Source organism: Phytophthora infestans, genomic scaffold (genome assembly GCF_000142945.1).
Source record: "Phytophthora infestans T30-4 supercont1.32 genomic scaffold, whole genome shotgun sequence".
NCBI classification, from domain to species: domain Eukaryota; phylum Oomycota; class Peronosporomycetes; order Peronosporales; family Peronosporaceae; genus Phytophthora; species Phytophthora infestans.
This window is the reverse complement of record NW_003303727.1, coordinates 924,156-936,071: the sequence shown is the minus strand read 5'-3', so window position 1 is coordinate 936,071 and position 11,916 is coordinate 924,156.

The window sequence follows — 11,916 nt, the reverse complement described above, 5'->3', positions numbered from 1 at the left end:
ACTTAGGTTCGTTAGTATCATTTTGTTTTGCATGGTCTCATATGTCCTAAATAAAAATAATTATTTTGGAGTGATCTGATTAGCTAAAAAAAAGCTCGTCCGTTATGATGCTCATTTTCATTCTTTTTGAGCTCAAGATAAGCGACAATGGACACCAAGGCTCTGCTCCAGCAAGGTGGTGCGCATGAGACGGAATTTTAAAGAAAGTTGAGAGAAGAGCTTGTTGTACTTACGCAGAAGGAAAATGAGGAGCAAGCAAAGCAGTAAAAAACGTGAGGCTGCGTTCAAGGCAAAGGAAGCCGAGTTAAAGCAGCAGCAGAAAGTGATTGCTGCTGCGCGCGCAAGTATTGCCAAGCAGAACGAGCTAATCGAGTCGATGGAGTGATATCAAGCCCTATACGAACAGCATTTGAACATTGAAGATGCGAGGGTGGAATGGGGCAAATTCATCTTACAGGCGGTGTCACAAAGCTCCACGCGATTGAACAGCAGCGAGTCACAGCAGAATCAGTAGCTGCTGTTGTGATTCAAAGGCAGTGATACGGTTATATTTATTGAACTTTTACTCGGAGACTACGTTGATAAATTCATTTACTAAAAGAGCACAGCAGCCTTGCGCTACTCCGCTGCTGACGATGTTATCCAAAGACTGCTCCACATCAGTCAAACGATCCTTGATGATCTTTTTGTGTTCAATTTGCTCGCGTAGCGCATTGATCGTTTCCAGGTGGATGCCAGCAGGAAAAACATCTTTCATAACGACTGCGGCATGTCGCGAGACCCGGGGATATCTTCCAATGAGGAAAGTAGATTAATGAAAGAAAAGCAAACAAAACAAACTCGCTGACCTGAACTAACTCCCCTTGTGTCTTCATCCAGGCTCAACGATTATGCAGTCGAGGACACGTGCCCGTGCCCACTCGTCATTCATGCAGCGTGCTCCAAGTCCAATGCAGCACAGTGGCGTAAGCCTCCTCTTCATCGAAAGGCACTATGAAGCGTGCCTTACAGCTTTCACTCTCGCCATTGGTTCATGCCAGCACGCTGTCGTGACCATAGCTTGATCAACGGCCGTAATCCGGCTGACAGTGCCTCTCAAAGCTTGGACACGATAGGAACATTTAACTAGTCGAGTTGTCCGCGGATTTCATCATCTTCAGTCGTAGTAGCGACGTAGCTGCGCACTTTAACAGGTACATTCTAAACAAGCGTAGCGAGCGGCTTCCACGAGTTTTCAATCGCCTGAAGCTCGACCCAGGCCACCATCAGCTCCCATCGTCCGTATTCGTGATTATAACGATGATCCACAATTCGTTCGACACCCAGCATCATATCTTGACTCGAAACGAGTTCTAGTAGCTCCTCCGTAGTGTTTAGGGCCGAATCAGCATAAAACGTTAGTCTCGAAGCATGCACGTCATAGACATGTCCCGTCACTAATGGCTTTGAACGAGTGAGGGAGTGCCTTCACAACCCCGAACGGGCCAACCCATTGGCCTAGAAGCTTGTGATTGGGGAGTCGTTGATCGATTCTTGACCAAAGCACGAAGTCGCCCACATCAAAGTTCACTGACGTACCTTTGTGAGCTCTCATGTCCTGCCGCCGCTTGCGCTAATTAGTGTCGCCCACCTCGCGAGGTAGGTCATGTAGAGAAACGCGTAGACTGTCCAGTTTGTCGCTCATATCACCAAGTTTTACGACTCGCTCAACGGAGGTTTCAGTGGCTGGAACAACCAATACATCCAACGCTGATGAGGCCGGCAGTCCGGTAAAAACTTCGACTGGCGAATGGCCTGCAAGTGATCTCACAGGCGTATGATTTAAGTTGGTCTGAATGACCGGAAGTAAGTACTGCTACTGATGGCTATCCAGCGAGTATTCCATCAGGAGTGCTCGTACAACTTGGAGGACATATTTGTTTAGTCTTTCTACTGTTCCGTTTAACCAGGGGGAGTACACAGGCGTAAAATACAGCTCCGTGCCAAGTGCTGCACCATTTCATTACGGAAATGCGTGCCTTGATCTGATAGCAGCGTCTGAGGCAGGCCATACAGGGAAAACCACATCCGCAGCACCTCCGCAGCCACGTATGCCGACGGCGTAGCACACCGAAATAGGTCACAGAAATGCGAAAGTCCGTTCTTGACCACGAGAAGGTAGGTTGAGTCTCCATAGCCATCACCAAGGAAAAGGAAGTCCCAGAGGACCTGCTCGTTTCGTTCCGTAGGTGTAAGTAGCGGTCCATACAGTCGTGGAATAAGTCGAGGTCCTTTAAAATGCTTGCACAGCAGGCACCCCCGGACGAACTTCGCCACCTTATCCTCTAACTTCGTAATGTAGAATCGAGACTACAGTACGATGATCATTGCTTAGAATTCTGGCTAATAGATCTTGAGCTCCAGTTGGGATCCATGGACGTTCATCGACAAGCTGTAGGCCATTTTCCTCCGAGAAATCGACTCGCAGTCGAGCCTTCTCTCGTCCAGCTACAGACTGCGCAGCTGTGATGTCCGTCCAGGTAGGAAAAACAAAATCAGCGTCCATCAGAGGGCGAAGCACCGATAGATCTTCAACAGGAACGTTCGGTCGACCTCGTTTTTGGACAGCCGCAACCAAAACTTGCTCTTAACCGCGGACGTGTCACCGAGACCCAATATCTGCCCACACAATAGCATCACCAGAAATGTGCTCAATGCGGTGGTGAAGACCACACAGACGCATCGCCCACCGCTGCAAACGGTCTCGCACATGTTTCTTCAAGTCGGCATGCGGAGCAAATATGTATATCAAATTCGCGTGATCACAAAACAACCGGAAACCTCCCGGTCGCAGCAGTAAGTATTCAGGGTCGTTACAGGCCTTCACGATCGGGTATGCCTCCTTTTCCACCACCGTCCAATTAAGTTGTGAGTGCTTGAACGTACCGCCTTTGCAAATGATCAACTGGTGGTTCTGGCGCTCAACAGGAATGCCAGTTTGCCACTGCATGACTTGTGTTACCACGATACCGAGCCCGAAAAGCGACGCATCAGTGAAGACGCACAGTTCCGCGTCCGGATCATGGTGCTCCATCAGCGCAGAGTCTCTCACCAACGAAAGTACATTCTCATAGGCAGCCGTTTCGTCACTATCCCATGATGTAGTCACTTGTAGTGCATTTCGGCTCCGTCTTCCGATCCGTTTCTTTTCGTCCTCCACCTTGTCATGAAGCGGAGCCACAGTGCGTGCGTAGTCGGGAAGCGAGTCATGCAACCAGTTCGTTGCAAATACAAACCACTACAGATCTGCCACAGTTGCAGGGAGCGGAAGTTCCACCAAAGCGTCCACGCGCGCAGGATCATGGCGAATTCCGTCGCTCGAAACTAGTTTGCCACACCACTTGATCTCTAGCTCGAACAGCAACGACTTAAGCATGTTGAGCTTGAAGTTGGCTGCACTGACGATCTTGAAGAACTTTTGAAGCGTCTGTAGGAAGTCATGTATTGTTGGTGCGAATAAAATCACGTCGTCGGCCCACACAAGGGCCGAATGTGGTATTAGCGGGGCTAGTTCGGTCTGGACTTGGCTCTGGAAATGCAAGGCGGAGTCCATCGCTCCTTGGGGGACTCGATAAGGTGTAAATACACCATCGGGCATAATAAAAGAAAAAACTCTCGACTTTCTTCATGTAGAGGTAATTGCCAGAATCCCTTAGTGAAGTCAAACGTCCGAAGAACTTCTTACCGTTGAAGGCGTCGGTCGTAGTGGCGACACTAGGCATCGTTCCAGCAATGGAGACTGTCATACCGCTGACAACCCTATTGTCAATGGTCAGCCGGAACTCGTCCTTGGTTGCCGGCTTGCGCACGGGCACTACAGCACTTGTCCAGCGAGATGCGTTATTCTTCTCTACCAGCCCATTATCAACCAAATATTGCACATAGTCACGGATGAAATGGGCTTGCAAAGGCGCATACTTGCGTGCAGGGCCCCTGTAGGGCGTTGCGTCCACCTTCAGCGACACGCGTAGAAGCTCCACATTAGCAGGGGGATCAGGACCAACTGCATCACGCCAGACGTCTGGCAACTCATCCAGCAAGTCACTAACAGTACCGACATGTTTACTCGGCAGCGCATTGGCCACCGCTCGGTCGAGAAGAGATTCCGGCGAGTCGATTGGCCTATTTAGGTCCGAAAGCTCAGCACCTACAGGAAATGCATCCGGCTCTGCCTCCGGCAGTGGGGATCCAGCCAGTTGAGTGAGTTGTTGCTCCACGTCGATGCCGAGCCCCTTCAGGACATCCCGGCCCAATAGAAACTCATCACCTTCACCGGATAGAACCCAGCACGGTACTGAGCGCAGTGAGACTAACCCGGCCACTGTAGTTAGCTCGAGATCCAATTTCACATCTTGTTTGAACAATTGGACCCTGTCGTCAGCCATAACAGCTTCAACAGGCGTACTTAGTGGGGTAGTCTCTAGCGTAGGTTGCACTGCCAGGAGTGAGGTCATTATTTTCTCCGGAACCACGCTCTTGTCGGCGCCGGTATCGAGTGTATAGGAAACATCTAGGAGCTCGTTGATACATACAGAACCGGCAGGCGTCGCATAGCGGGCGGCCTTTGACCGCACCGGCCCCGAACGCCGCTCTTTAGCCGCGCGAAACTTCTTCACAGCCTCTTCGCGCTGTGCGTCCGTGGCTGTGGAACAGTCATTGAGCCAGTGTCCTCCCTTGCAGAACAGACAGCCATCACAAAAAGGAGAGCGCGCAGGGAGAGGTCCCGTCGAAGAAGTGGTCGTCGTGGGCGCCGGCGAGGGTGCTGACGTGGGCTTGGTCGGAGCACCACGTTGTGGTTTCTTTTCTGGCTTGATAGTTTTAGAATCCTGCTTTCCCGCATAATCCTGTGAAATTCGATGAAACCACTGCTGTACCTTTGCATGCTCCAGAATCAGGTCGAAAAGGGCGACATCATCAGATTTGTAGTCACGCCTCTCTCAATCGATAAGTCGACCGATCTGAGCCTTGAGGACTGGGGGCTGCAAGTGTTAAACCAGTAGTCGGCAACGGGCCTTCATTCTACTCTTGTAGCCTGCGTCCGCTTCATTCTCGTTCCCAATCAGCCCTTGTAGCCCATTGTCCTCCACAATCCCATTAAAATCTTCATAGTAGCGGAAGATGCGTGCGTCGCAGTCATCAATTGTCATGTTCATCCTTAGGTTCGCACGGAACAGCGACGAGACGTCAGGAACGAACTCGTTTTTGAGCGTACGACAGCGTGCTTCGACAACACTCATGATGTCCGCGTCGGTTACCGTCGCAATAGGCTTCTTGAGCACGTACTTAGCCAGGTTATTAAGCGTCTGCCGTCTCGCCGAGCCCTTGACAGTTGCAACAACATTGTCGTACGTCTCACCCGTGGTGAAGCATCGGTGGCGAATCTTTTCCACGTAGCGCTCCCACTCACGATGCCACTCAATCAGAACAGCGTGCTCCCAGCTGGTCAGCTCTGGAGCCTTAATGACCTCAAAGATCGGTTGAGGGATTGACATCTCTACGTCTCCGTCAGCGTCAACAGGGAAGCCCACCATATTGAAGTTGTTCGAACTTAACACTTCAACCGAACTTAAGTCGAACTTATGTCAGTCGCCCAACCCCCCCCCCTTTAGTCGAAGCCGATCGCACTTGGGCGCGCAATATCCAGTAGCGCGTGGAGGAGATGACGATCTGGACGGTAGACTGCGTCCAGAAAGGTTGATCAACAAACTCACACTTCAGAGAGCGCAAAGCTAGCTTTGTCGCGAGACCCGGGGTTTTCTTCCGATGAGGAAAGTTTATTAATGAAAGAAAAGCAAACAAACAAACTCGCTGACCTGAACTAACTCCCCTTGTGTCTTCATCCAGGCTCAACGATTATGCAGTCGAGGACACGTGCCCGTGCCCACTCGTCATTCATGCAGCGTGCTCCAGTCCGCTGCTGACGATGTTGTCCAAAGACTGCTCCACATCAGTCAAACGATCCTTGATGATCTTTTTGCGCTCAATTTGCTCGCGAAGCGCATTGATCGTTTCCAAGTGGATGCCAGCAAAAAAACCATCTTTCATAACAGCTGCGGCACCAGAATCTACAGCGAAAGCTGGGCACGAATAAATGAGGTGCCTTTTAGACGTACTGACGGTTATGCACAACGCCTTGGTAAATCCGAGCTTGTTCTTGAACCCTTCTTGATATGCGTCAATTCCGAGTCGAAATGATGCAACACAAGGTCGTCACGTGCTTCCAGATCATATGGACTTCCGTTCCAAGGAGGAATGAGCGATTTGGGCTGAAATGACTTGAGTATTGCGAAATCCAGATCAGGATCGCGAGCAACAACTTGAACGCTTGCAATCTCTTCCTTCATCCGGATAAGAATCAAGCTCCCCACAGTGTGCTCATCCGTAAAGTTATGATCGAGCGTCACCGCACGTGTTGGCCCAAAACCGACACCCATTCCGATGCCAGTATTTGCCTTGGCTGGATCGACGACCTGAAACGCGGCCTTTCTCACTTGTTCACGAGCTTCTCGTGTGGGGCTGGCTATCTATGCGTTGCGGTGCTTGCACGATAAGTGCGTTGTCTTCATCGTACCCAAACTCGGCCACAGACGACGACAATTTGGGCAGCTACTGCTTTGCGCCAAATGCTTCTCGGTTCGCAGATACCGTGAGGTCGGGCGCGATAACATTTGCAGGGAGAGCACGCGAGACTTTGGCAAAAACGGCGTCCTGCAGCATATCAACATCTTTAACCTCCACGGATACAGCTGTCGCTGTCGTCAACGGATTGCCATCCTCGCCCAACAGCTCGAATCACTTCCGCTTCATCGCTTGGATCTGACAGAGCAAATTCGGGAATGCAGCAGAGAATGACAGAAATAATTTCAGTTGAGGTTTTATGTTGAGTGCCGACGTTCCAAAACCGCGTTTCGAACCGGTTCCAAAATGATGTCGTACTGCTGTGGTGCTTCAATTCTATAGTGAATTGCAACTAATTGGCGAATTGTGGGAGCTCTGGCTCCAAAATTTTCGGAGCCAAATTTTAATAACTATTAGGGATGTGGTTACATTGACATTTTCTGTTGGTGCTCGGGTTCCGAGTTCCTATACTTTATATTTAGATATAAAAAATGTTTTTAGAGGGGGTAGGGTATAGAAGAGAAAGAAGCTAGTGCTGCGTGTTTTTGTGGAACTTAGGTACTCGGACCCAAATGATGTATAAAACCTGCCATGATCTTAATTGTTGGTGTTACATCGGTTCGGTGACTTGGAACCGATTCAAATCGTGTTTGGGAACTTTACGCACTACTTGATTTTAATACCTACAATCACTCTGGTGGTCCCTCGCTCAAAGTGACCTGATCATACAATGTATGGGATGTGGTTTATGTTTCGGAACTCCCAGAACTACTGGCTTTAGATAACTACACCTGCTCTGGTGCCGCATTTGTTAAAGTGTCGATTGGAAACAATGTTGCAAATTTCACATTAGGATTACGCGATCTTTATGTTGGCGTACGCTGGTGGAAGGACGTAATGGATTAGGTTACATTGTCCGCCCAAGCAGTGCATAAAATAGCATATATAGTACCCCTAACCCCCTAAGAGTGAATATAGGGACCAGTGTGATGTACCATGTAGTAAACTTTGGGGGTGAAACGGTTATGTAGACGACATACACACCGATACGAAAAGCGAACTGAAGAAATCAACCAAAAATGCCACTGATTCTGGTATAATATATTCCAGCTCACGAGTAGCGTAAACGATCAACTGCTTTGTAGCAAACCTCTAGACCGGTAAAATGAGTATTACTCCACCTCGATACGCTACAGGAGCAATGTCATAACCCACCTTGAAGAGCGGATAGACTCCGAATAGAGTTATAAAGGCAGCAAAAGGCCGATGAATTCTTTCAGATGAACTATAATAGAGGATCCACTCTTAGAGGCGCCAGGTCCAATGACAAGTCGAAGAATTAGGGACAAGAAAACACATGTCGTACAAAATCCAAGCTGCATCATGAGGGGAGAAACTAACCAGCGCCCAACTAAGGAGCGCCAAACATAAATAGAGCACCAGATGCAGATTGGAAGATGTGCTTCAAGATCTTATTACTTCTTCAGAGGATAATTTTAAAAGAAGCGTTTTCCTTACCTGTAAGCTAAAAATACATCAAGCCTCCTTCCATAGGCTTGTTCACAATAATAAATTCAGCACCAAGCACATCACACGCCAGACACAGATGCCACAAGACTACAACATCGACCCGCCCCCTGAAGCTGTCCACCCGTCCGAAGCTGCAGCCGAAGATGCAATTAATCAGTGGACGTTGGCGCGGCACTATGATGTAACGAGACAAAGGGAAGAGAAAAATCAAAATGGCAAGATTCGAAGTCGACTATTCGCATGCGATCGAAGCGGTAAGCCCAAAAACTCTCGCCATCTTCAAGAGGCAGATCGCATTCGAACAATGCGTGGCTCAAAACGAATGGGTGCCCCATGCATTGCAATGTCCTTTGGAGCTACGAGGGCGTTTTTGTCAGATAGCAATAGAGTAGCAAATATTTTGGACAATTCACAGCTGAAACTTCCGCAGTCGTATTCTGATGAGTACTGCGGCGTCGATGACCTGAATGTACACGAACGTCCAAAGAAGCTGGGTGGTTGTGGATGAATCTTGTAAACGATTGTCCACGTCCCTTCAGTATACTTTTGATCGGCAACAACGATCTTCCCACAGCCGAAGCAGCGGATGTCACGCTGTTCGGCGGACCCAAGTTTAATTGGAACTGGTCCGTTGGGGCTTGTTCGACCGGGAGCCGACAAGGAACTCCCAGTCCACGCTGAGGCCGGCGTATGCGCCTGGAGATGGCTGTACTCTTCTTGAAGAGCCACTTGAATCGCCTCTTCAAGGGTGCTTGACTGCACCCGGAACAGCTGAGTGCGTGCGGAGCCCACTCGAAGGCCGTCCATGAACACAGGCATCTTGATGTGTTCGTTGAGTGGATTTCCCACTAGGGACGCCGTGAGCTCCTGTATCTCTTGCACATACTCGTGCAGTTCGCGCCTTCCTTGTTTACACGCGAGGAAGTGCGAGCGCTGGCGGTACTCGTAGCTCGCCGGGATCGTTGTTGCCGATCAAAAGTATACTGAAGGGGCGTGGACAATCGTTTACAAGATTCATCCACAGCCACCCAGCTTCTTTGGACGTTCGTGTACATTCAGGTCATCGACGCCGCAGTACTCATCAGAATACGACTGCGGAAGTTTCAGCTGTGAATTGTCCAAAATATTTGCTACTCTATTGCTATCTGACAAAATCGCCCTCGTAGCTCCGAAGGGCATTGCAAATGTTAAAGACGCAAAACGCAGAGATACGCTAGCAACAGATACAGCAATTGACGCACTTTTACGTAAACTATCCGAGCATGGATTCCACTATAAGTACAAGGTGGGCCCTGAATCACGACGCTTAAAAACCTGCTGTGAGCTCACCCTGACACTATAACCTGACACGACACTACATGGGTGTACGCGTTATCGACTGTACATGCAAGACAAACAAACACAACTGGCCTCTGTGCAACATTATTATTCTCACGGATTAAACAATGTACTCCCTCTTGCTCAGTGTATGAGTCCACACAACCATATTTGAGCAACCCCTAAAGCCGAGTTCAACTACACGTAGGTCTTCAACCAACTGAAGCTTCTTCTCTTAGAAAATAGCGTGCTATTGCCTCAAATCCTCGTAACGGACCGAGACCTTGCGTGTATGAATGCAAGCGATGCTGTTTATCCTAAAATCTATAACATCCTGTGTCGCTGACACGTCAACCGAAATGCTGTGGTGCGCGTGCAAGACGACATCGGGACTATACGCCTATCTCGACCGGAGCAGAACGGTGAAATGAAACAGAATTCAGTGGAGATGTATGTATTCATGGCTAATTATTATGAAGTAATTGCGTCGGAGTTGGTGTCTGAATTCAAAGAGCATTGTGTGGTTTTACGAGGCCTTAGCAGTTCTACCGCTGAGCATCTAGAGCGAGCTTGGGGGAAGTATAAATCCAGGATAGTCAAGTGCTGGACAGATCGACATGTTAACTTTGGCTGTCACGACACGTCCACCGTTGAAGGCACTCTTGCAAAGATAAAACGGTGGCTGGAGACCTTAAAAGAAGATTTATTGAACGTTTTCATGAAGATTATTCTCTGGTGGGACGCTTCCGCTGAAGCTATCACCTTTTAGTCAGCACAAGAAGCCACAATCGTTCCTCACAGACTTCGGTGGGGCCAGTATTCTGCTGTTGTTATTAACCTACGCACTTACGGAGACTGACAAACGCTGGAGAGCCGCTCGTAATTTGGCCACTTCTGGTAGCGAAATAACATCATGCTCAGTGGTATTCCGACGCACGCATTGAAGGCCGTCTCTTCACCAGCTATTTGAAATTTATTCATCCATTGGTCAGCAGAAGATCTTGCCGGAACACTTCGACAAACACTGCTGGGTATTGTCAAATGATGACAGGCTGATCGACCGTATTCTGGAGCCTTCCAACTTGCAAACCAGGCGCAAAACATCCAACTCCATAAACCAATACAAAGCGGGGCATGGCGCAAGCAGTACGCGACGAGAAGCTCCATGGTTTGAGCGACACGACCGCGAGAACCAATCGGATGCACCTGCGTTCTCTTTTCAGTTGATTTTGGCAGAAGGCGACAGCAATAGTGAGGATATCGCGTTTTTGCCTCCGCGTAGTTGGGATTATGCTGCCTTGAACTAATCTTTTGGCAAATCTGTAAGGAAAAAACAATAATACCACTGGGAGGAATCGAATCCCCTCATCCCTTTCAAGTGCGTTTCCATTAAGCTACGCTGGTGCGCTTGAGAGACAAAAGTAGCATCATGGTAGTTAGCAGAATAATCAATAGATAAACTGTAGAGAGCAGCTTATCTTTCATTGTCGGACGGGGAATTAGCGGCATGCCGCGACAACCCTCTTAGGACATTAGCCCCCGCTTAATTTGCCTTCGGCAGTGAATCAGACAACGGGCGCGATACTTTATTTACGGCTGCGTTTCAACTATATTCTTCAAAAGATTATTCTCCATAAATCATGCTGGTATTGATGAAGATCGACTTTGGCTGGTCATGATTGACTTCAACGTCCTCTATTTCAATGTACAAACTGCATCTGGTGCTCTATTTATGTTTAGGCGCTCCTTAGTCGGGTACTCCTTAGTTTCTCACCATCATGCATGTGCCGGCCTGTCCAATAGCATATCCAGAAGTTACGATTAACTGCTTGCCAAACGTTAAGTTGAGCCCAGGGACAAATACTGTCATTTGCGAAACAACAGCGATGCCAAGCACTTCGGTTGTCAAAAAAAATCGAAACAAAAATACACAGCTTGCTGCCCACCCCCTCGAACGGTGATCGTAACAACAGACACTCAATTAGCAAAGCTACGGCGAGTGCAGGAATTGGTGTGAGTACACAGACGAGAGCTATTTGTGTCCACGTTGTTGTGCTGTAGTAATCCACCAGACTCATGGGACGCTCAATAGAGAACGATCCCTGGCGACCAACTTGGATCCGATTCCATATCTCCTTTAGCTAGCGCCAAAACGAGTTAGAGTTGATTTCTGCTGTGTCTGGTGTGGGCCTAATTGCTGGTTTTGAGTGAGTGTTGCACAGGAAGCTTCGCATGGCATCGATGCTGACCTCAAGAACACGCATTATTCGCGAGACATGGTGTAAGTAGCTATTTATAAAACAGTAAAAACTGGAATCATTTTTATTCGGCCGCAAGAAGTTATTAGAGAGCTTTTTTGTCTGGAATAACGCAAGGCTTGGAATAACGGATAAAATCTGAATAAATGACGGA